This window comes from Nannobrachium achirus (assembly GCF_963921795.1).
Source record: "Nannobrachium achirus genome assembly, chromosome: 16".
NCBI lineage: Eukaryota > Metazoa > Chordata > Actinopteri > Myctophiformes > Myctophidae > Nannobrachium > Nannobrachium achirus.
In genome coordinates, this window is record NC_137823.1 from 47,930,495 (window position 1) to 47,939,172 (window position 8,678).

The 8,678-nt window shown below is 39.9% G+C and overlaps 1 long non-coding RNA gene across 2 annotated transcripts; it reads left to right on the forward strand.

The window, feature by feature from the left end:
* Nucleotides 1–621: 621 nt before the first annotated feature.
* LOC308301291 lies at nt 622–8,343 on the forward strand. 2 transcript variants are annotated; one of them, XR_013962866.1, is made up of 4 exons: nt 622–754; nt 4,379–4,440; nt 5,562–5,637; nt 6,523–8,343. It is a non-coding gene; the product is annotated as an uncharacterized lncRNA (long non-coding RNA). The 2 variants fall into 2 exon arrangements; XR_013962867.1 differs by lacking the exon at nt 622–754 and adding an exon at nt 1,336–1,501.
* Nucleotides 8,344–8,678: the final 335 nt, after the last annotated feature.

The window sequence follows — 8,678 nt, forward strand, 5'->3', positions numbered from 1 at the left end:
GTTTTTTTGTTTTTTGTTTCAGGAAGTAAATCTCAAAAGCACTAACTGAAGTTGGTAACACCACTTCTGACTTAGTTCTTGGCCACACTGGCCTGTAGCATTTTAACAAAAACATTAATGGCCTGGCCTGCATTCTACAAAACACGCTGTCGATGAAAGGGAATTTCTTGTTATTGGTGTCAAGTATCAAGCACATGTATTTTAAACAATAGTTACTGGTGAAGACTTAAAATGCTAGAATTATTAAAGCGCCACCTTCTGTTCAAATATTCCATGCATTTTTAGTGAGACTCACTCTCAGTCATAAGTGTCATGTTTAAAACATGAATACAGCAAATATTCAAGAGTTTTAGGAATAGAGGTTAAAGTAGAAGAGTGTTAGAGGTTGATAAGTAGAGTTAAAATGTTGAAAAAATAAACACCTTCCTATCACATTTTGGAAAACATGAACGCTATTTTTGAACAAGCGATTAAAACATTTTAGAGGGAAAAGTAAAAATCATGTTTCAAACTACTTGGCTGCTGTTCCAGCTTTGGCCAGTAGGAGGGCTTGGAGCTGCTGCGAGTAGCTAACTTGTTGCGCATGCGTGTGAACTGCGTCTAGATCCAGGAAGGACTGCAAGAAAAGAGACCAGACCCCTATGGACCAGACACGCAGGGAAATACACATCACGAGAACAGAAGTAAAATAATCCAGAATAAACAATATAAAGGAGGAAAACACAGGACGGAGGGGAATATAAACTTCAGCCAGGTAGGCCTGTGTCTGGTTTGATGCAACATGGTTACTGTTTGTTAACTATACCGTATGCTAACGTATTGGAATACAGTTTACAGTTTACAGTTTAGGCATTTAGCAGACGCTTTTAATCCAAAGCGACTTACAATAAGCAAATAACATCACAATAATAAACAAGATAATATGTCAGAACATCATCAACAATATAACAAATGCAAATGGATATCTATCTAGAAAAAACACAGTAATAGTCTAGACTAGCGCATAGGCCTATAAACAAACAAAAAAAAGACTACCTTTCTTCTGTTAAAACAATAACGAATGAAAGGCAGATATACAAGCTCACAACGCGCCGCTAAGCAAGCACCACTTTATGAGCTTGTAGATCGGCTATTTTCACTACTACTTGTACATTTGTGTTCTTGGGTTTCTCGTGCAATTCAATTGCAACAAATAATTCAATGCGTTTAGTCCAAGCTGCCGTTCGCCTGCTCCGTCCGCGGCTATAGTCTCTTATTTTGAAAGCCGCTCACGACCTTTTGATATTTACCCGGAAGTGTTAAAGCGTACACAGTAATGGCGGATCGATCATAGAATAGGGATCGATGCCTTTCAGTTTGTACCATTTTAGCGAAAATCCAATGCCATCCTTGGCATCAAAAGTGTTTTTGGGAGAAAATGGACATCAAAAATGAGAAAGACCGTTGGCTTCCATGTTAAGGGATCACTATTGTGTGCACGTGGATGCGCGATGATGAATCGGTGAGTCCTAGCCTGGGGCTAGCCTAGATACTAATGCATCTAGCTAACTAACTAACTGTAGTATCCCTAGTACTAGCCGCAAATTGCAACACTAGATTTTTTTTATAATGGGATGAATCTAGGGTTGCAATACCTCCCATAGGCAGCCGATGCATGAAAACAGTTTTTTGCTAACTGATTGTATTAAACTACTTCAAACTCACCAATATTGTAGCTCTATGGAAAGCTTGGAATTTACTCTTGCTAACTGCAAAGTGTTTGTTTCAGAAAAATCCACAGTAGACATGTTAGGAGCTACTTTCTATCCAAGAAATTTGGTTCAGGTGATCATTTTTTCTAAGTCCCGGAGTTTGGAAGCGCTCGTGGAAAATCCCTCAACGGTCCTGTGACCACCTGGTTCTAAATGTCACATTATGCAGGAGGCAGCGGTACATGGCGTTATAGAAGACGAGCGCTTCCGAAGTTCAGCACTTAGAAAATAAACCATGTCTGCTCGGATTTCTTGACAGAAAATAAATCATAACAATTCTTCGGTGGATTTTTCAGAAACAAACACTTTGCAGTTAGCAAGAGTAAATTCCAAGCTTTCCATAGAGCTACAATATTGGTGAGTTTGAAGTCGTTTAATACAATCAGTTAGCAAAAAACTGTTTTCATGCATCGGCTGCCTATGGGAGGTATTGCAACCCTAGATTCATCCCATTATAAAAAAAATCTAGTGTTGCAATTTGCGGCTACCCTAGTACCTTGTTTTAATATTGGTTGGGATGTCTAGCTCAGCTAGGCTAGGTCCAGCCCTTGCCAGCTTTATTGTATATACAGTATATTTCGCGAGTATTCGAAGGATCGGCACTATAAATACTCGAGTATATTTTGCGATATCAATCAAAACAATATATATATATATATATATATATATATATATATATATATATATATATATAACGCTCCCTCATACGACGGTGACGCTCGGACGCTACACAGTGTACCTATGTTCCCCAGGTTCTATGTTCCCCACTTTCTTACCACCTAACCCTACCCCTAACCCTAACCATAACCTCACTAAACTAATGCTTGAGGTGGGGAGGTTGGACGTTACATGTCTCCTTTCAGACAGGTCTCCTTAACGACATGTCTCCATTCAGAGTTCAGACACTAACCCTATCTCTTACCCTAACCCCCCCCATGGAAGTGTTGCCACTCCGACAATAAGAAGTCACTGTCGGAATGGAGATATGTCTGAATGGAGACATGTTCCCATGTCTCCATTCAGACATATCTCCATTCCGACAGTGACTTCTTATTGTCGGAGTGGCGACACTCCCATGGGCCTAAGGTTTAGGGTTAGGGTTAGAGATAGAAGCAAGAAAAGACCAGTTTTGATCACATTCACATTTGAGTCAATTATGAAGCGATTTCGAAAATTAAAACGTCTCCATGTTGCTTGGGAAGTCTACAATCTTCCATGACAAATGTCTGTATTATGTCCCTGTAAATATTTAAATGTTCGCTAATTTAAAATAGCCGATGTACAGTACTACAAGGATGTATTGAAGACAACAATATGATGAGATGTTTGTTTTCAGCTGTGAAATGCTGTCCGCAGCTTACAGTTGCAAGTCTTAGTCTTTTGAATAACACACGATTTTGTCTTAGTCTTCTGAAATTGTTTTTGTCTAGTCTTGTTTTAGTCGACTACATTTTTTAGTCTTAGTCTTATGGGAGTAGTCTTAGACTTTTAGTCTATGTCTTTTAGGAGAAAGTTTTTTAGGCTAAATATAACCATATTGTGAACAAGACATTGTCTTCTGCTGGTGGTTACTTGGTTAAAATAAACCATAAAATATGTATTTGGCTTTAGTTTCATTGCAGTTACATACCAGTGTTAATTTTTACAGCCATTAGTCTCAGATGTAGATTTAGTCATAGTCTTTTGATTAACACAAATAATAGTCTTAGTCTTCTGAAATTGTTTTAGTCTAGTCTTATCGACAAAATATCAAAATCTTGTAGTCTCTTATTAGTCTTAGTTGACAAAATTAACACTGCTTGCTATTAACCCATTTAGTCCTGAACACATTATGACGCAATATTTTATGCTTTAAATATTTAAAAATAGCAGATATACAAGCTCACAGCGCGGCACTAAGTGCCGTGCTGCGAGCTTGTAGATCTGCTATTTTTTTTAAATCGTGAAAATTTGAATTTTGTCCCGATTCTATAAGTGTCTTTTGAATCCTTCTAAGATTTTTTTGAAAAACCTGGCTCCGAGTGCCGCGCTGTGAGCTTGTATATCTGCTATTTTTCACTGGTTAAAGCAGTCAATAATTCTAGGCCTAAATTTGACATTAAGGTAAATTACTTTTCTGTTTGAATGTATACATTCATTCACTGGCCTGGTTTGTCCCACAGGCCTTTTAAGTCAGAGATTTGTTTACACTGTATCTCGAATCAGATATATTAAAGACTGAAAGTCTGGTTCCCTTGGGCAGTGGTTCTCAACCGGTGGTGGGTCCCCAAATTATTTGGGGGGTCCCTAGATGAATAACTCGGATGTGCAACATTGTTTTCTCACTCGACAGTAAACAAGTTTTAACTGTATGGAGGGTTTAACTATGCACATTTCTGAAGTGACAATTTAAGGACGTTAATACCTCTTCAGGGTGAGGGGGTCCCCAGTTAAAAATGTCAGGTCGTGGCCTGAAAAGGTTGAGAAACACAGCCCAAGGGGAATCTCTGACAGCTGCTAAAAGCTGGTGTAACTTTAAAAACGTTTACTGAAAACTATTTTCACTAAACAATCTGCTTCATGTAGCATGTTAGGGGTCTTGTATGGGTCGTACATCTGTTTAACTGTTGTTGTGTGTGTTTTAACAGCAATAACATGCAGCTTTGTGTGGGACTTCTCAACCCGAGACTGAAGGCGTACTCCAAGCACGGTATTGAAATCTCTTTCAATTCTAATACCTCAACTAAAATGTAATAACCTCTACAACTAGAGGATGAACTGAACCCCTTTGTCTGCGGTTTGCACTGAACACACTTTTCAGCCTTGAAGATCTGGATGTTCTCGATTGCCTTCCTTTTAAAAGGAATACATTCACACCAGACACAACTTGAAGAAACAAAAATATGAATTGATATGCAGCTCCTAGGCTGAACTTGGCAGCAGATACACTTAGGGGTGGTGCAGTCTACAAGCTCACAACACGTCGCATCCGCGACGCGTTCTGAGCTTTTAGATCTGTGCACTCGGATAGTAACTTAGCTACTTGGACTTTTCAGACACAGACAGCTGTGTGTGAACAAACCAGAAGAGAAACGGGTAGTCAGATCGTGTACAGTGATTCTGTAATCTCACGTCTCAACTCGCAGTGATTGAGTGCTGCTATATACGGGTTTTAGTTACAAGACTTGACAGAAAAGGTTATAAAATCGCCTATTTTTTGTTCTTTTTTGACCGTGGTAGGCACACTGACACGGTACGGCGGTTACCGTCCCCAACCCTAGATACACTGTCAATCAAATGTGTGCACTGACAAGTAAACGTTTGACTTTGATTGTAGACTTTTAGCATATCTATGTTAGATAGATATCTACAAGCGCTTGGGGCTTGTGTCCATTTGGGTCCCATGACAACAGAGGAAAACATTGGGAATGTCTTTAGATAAAGACTGCACCGAGTACAACTGCAGATCACAATCATTTGTGTCCTACCCTAACTAAAATTGTCTGTCAGCACCCGACAGTGGCAGCTCCATGTGTCTGCCAAGACTGAGTGACTGGGATGACTGAGTGACTGGAATGAACTGGTGGAAATCTGCCTTGGATTTCTACTTGAATGTTAGACTGTTTTTTGCCTCTACAAGAGTGTGTGTGAACATGAAATGTAATTTCTGTTTAAGATTCTAGTAGCCATTTTAGTGTTTACCTGCTATAGATAAATCCAGTGGCACAAAGAAATGCATAACATTTCCGTGGACTGTAGTTAAGGATTTGTTTTATGCCCATGTATTAATGACCACAAATGACTGACATGATCTTCTCTGCTGTTTTAAAGGTGCGTGACGCCATGGTAAGCCTGGGTGTGCTGCAGGCTCTCAGACACGGACCTGCCCTGTCAGGAGGACCGACTCGTGAGTTCCTTATTGATGAAGGCTCTCCTCAGCTCTTGCTTCTTTGTGGGTTCGGCAGGCAAGATGTCTCTGCTGCCAAGACTGAGTCTGGATTTACACTGCCACATAAATCTAGCCTGAATCAGATCTGTGTCACATCAAAAGTGGAATCGGAATTTAAAAAAATAGTCTAAATCCAGACAGGTCACATGCAGGTCACATGAAATCTGATTTTGAGAAACCACATCCAGAGGTGGTTTCAAATCCGATCCAAATTGGATCTGAGGACATCTGTATTAGAAAGCAGTAACCACATCCACCCCATAGAGTTATACGCAAGTCACATGCAAGTCACATCAAACTGTCCATACGTCACTTGCTGCTGCGCGACCCGAGCGCGGAGCTCCAAATGACGTCATTACAGAGCGCGAGTATTTACTATTTGATTACAGCGTGGCACTGAGCACATGAGAAAAACAAGAGAGAAGAGAGAAAACACCTGAGCTAAACGGATAAAACCAGAGAGAAAAGCGAAACACAAGAGTAATGAAAAGAAGGGAGAAAAACAATATTGTAACGTGTGCTTGTTTTTGTTGTTGTCGCCTTTCTGTAATGTCGCATTTCCTGAACATAATCAACGTTATGGTGTAATGACGCCTACGTCGTTACCACGGTAACCAAAGCAGATATGTCGACTAAGTGCAGCTTTGGGCTGCCGCTGTTAAAATCAGATCAGATCTGTGTCACTTGCAAATGCAGTGTGAAAAGTCGGGCCAAAAGATCCGATTTGGGGTGGATAGCACAAAGAAATGCAAACATTTTCATTGACTGTAGTTAACGATTTGAAACTTTACAACTAAAGTGGACACTTGGGTTTTGACATGATCCTTCTCTGGTGTTTTAAAGGTGAGTTGACGCCATGAAGAACCTGTGTGTGCTGCAGGCTCTCAGAGACGGACCTGCCCTGGAAAGACTGTTTGTTGGAGGCCCCCCCGGCACCTGACTGCAGCATCACTGAAGGAGCTCTTGAGGGTCTAGTATTCTGTGGCAGGGACCTCCTGAAGGTCTGCTGAGGAGCGAACAGTTTTTTACAGGATTCTCTCTCTGATGTAGTATGTGTCAGACTTTGGTTACTGGAATAAAAAAAGGGCTACTGATAAACTATTCACAATCAATGACGCTGTACTATGTATTGTCTGGGGCACTTCATTAAAATGTCACATCTTTACCGTACAACTAGGGAACAGTCCTAGACGGGGACATGGAACCGGTTTAGGTGTCGCTGAATGACGTTCTCTGTTTCTCCACAGGAGCCTTCACCCCACAGCCTACACTTTGCTTCCTCCACGACCCACTGGATGGAAATAAAAGGGTGTTTCCTGAGGCAAACACCCGTTGTGGCCTGCTGCGGAGATTGACTCTTCATCTTGTTTATGAAGACTTCAGTGACTTCATGATATTGTGCATCCTCCAGTATCTACAAATTCAATGCTATTGCAACTTTGAAAACCGTCACATCTTGTCTGTAATGCCTTGATGTCTATGGCTGCTGACCTATTGTGACATCACATTCTGTTACATTCATATTGTGACACACATGCCCATATTTGGGGGGGAAAAAATATTTTGTCAACTTGCCAAATGCAACTCGAATCACACTTTCAAATTAATTCCATCCTTTGTGAATTCCGTCCTGGACAGGTGTGGTCGCTTTTAACCCTTGATCGGCTTATTGGGTTTCATTTAATAGTGTTCCAAAGATGTTCTGACCAAGGTACTCAAATGTGTTACTTATAAGTATCAATACTGCAAAGTAGAAATGTCGGATAAAAGTCTCACATTTCAAAATGTACTTAGTAAATGTAAAGGTATGAAAATGTTTTGTAAAAATATCAATACTGCAAAGTAGAAATGATTTGTACAATATTTTTCTAAAATATGTACTTGGGTATATTGTGGCTTGAACTCCACAGAACATGCTGTCAGACAGTGAATTAATAACATTTGTATTTTATTTGTTTCATTTTGGGCTTAGTCTAGACCAGGGGTCTTGACAGCACAATCATCAGTGTATTTTGGATTCATGTCACCTTGTGTTTTCAGATATTTAACCAGTTCAACAGTCAATAGTTAATATACTTGACCTTTCACTCTGTACTTAGTCTGCTCTTTTTCCCCTCTACACAAAACCTTTTTGCCCGAAAATATCCCATCTACAAGCTCACAACGGCTCGTGCTGTGAGTTCAAGTGGTTAATATAAAAAAAGAAGAAAAAAAAAATATTTATAAACAATTGACACTGGTGAAGACCCCCTGGTCCAGACTAATGATAATTCTAACCCTAAATCCAGTTAGAGAATCTCCCTTGTTTAATTATCATGGTTGTCAATGAAGACTTTATTTTAAATTGAATTTGTTAAAGTTACTGGTATAAAACCTTGTTCAAGCATTCAAAGTTATACGATCCGTTCAAGTTGTGCTGAGAAGTAATGATTTTTAGAAACCAATAGTGCAACAGTGACACCTGCTGACAGTTCCGTTCAATGCATTTTCAGATGATTATTCCTATAACCTATAGTCTGTAATCAGTTTATCATTCATTATGTGTCTCTCTAAGCTATGGTCTGTTTTAGATAAATGTAGTATATATTTATTTAATAAACTATTAGATTTGCATAGGAATGTGAATACATTGGACTCCTCAAGCAAGATTCGACTCGCCATTCGAAGACCATTTGACTTGGGGGGGGGGGGGAAAGAAAAAAGGGGGAGCTACTTGAATACATGACTATTGGGATCCAGTCTGTAGTTAAAAAATTGGATTGAACGATTAAAAGATAGGGGAGAGGAATATATTTATAGATGGATGGCATTTCAAAGGCTTATTGCTTCATGAATCCAATTACAGATGTTGTTATATAAGCCCTATAGGGCAGGGATCTTCAACGTTTTCAGGCCATGGAACCCTCTAAGTGATGTGAAGATGGAGCAGGGACCCCTACCACCTCGGGGGGACGGGGCTACAACAACAAGCGTCAATTTCGCAGAACCCCTGTTGAAGA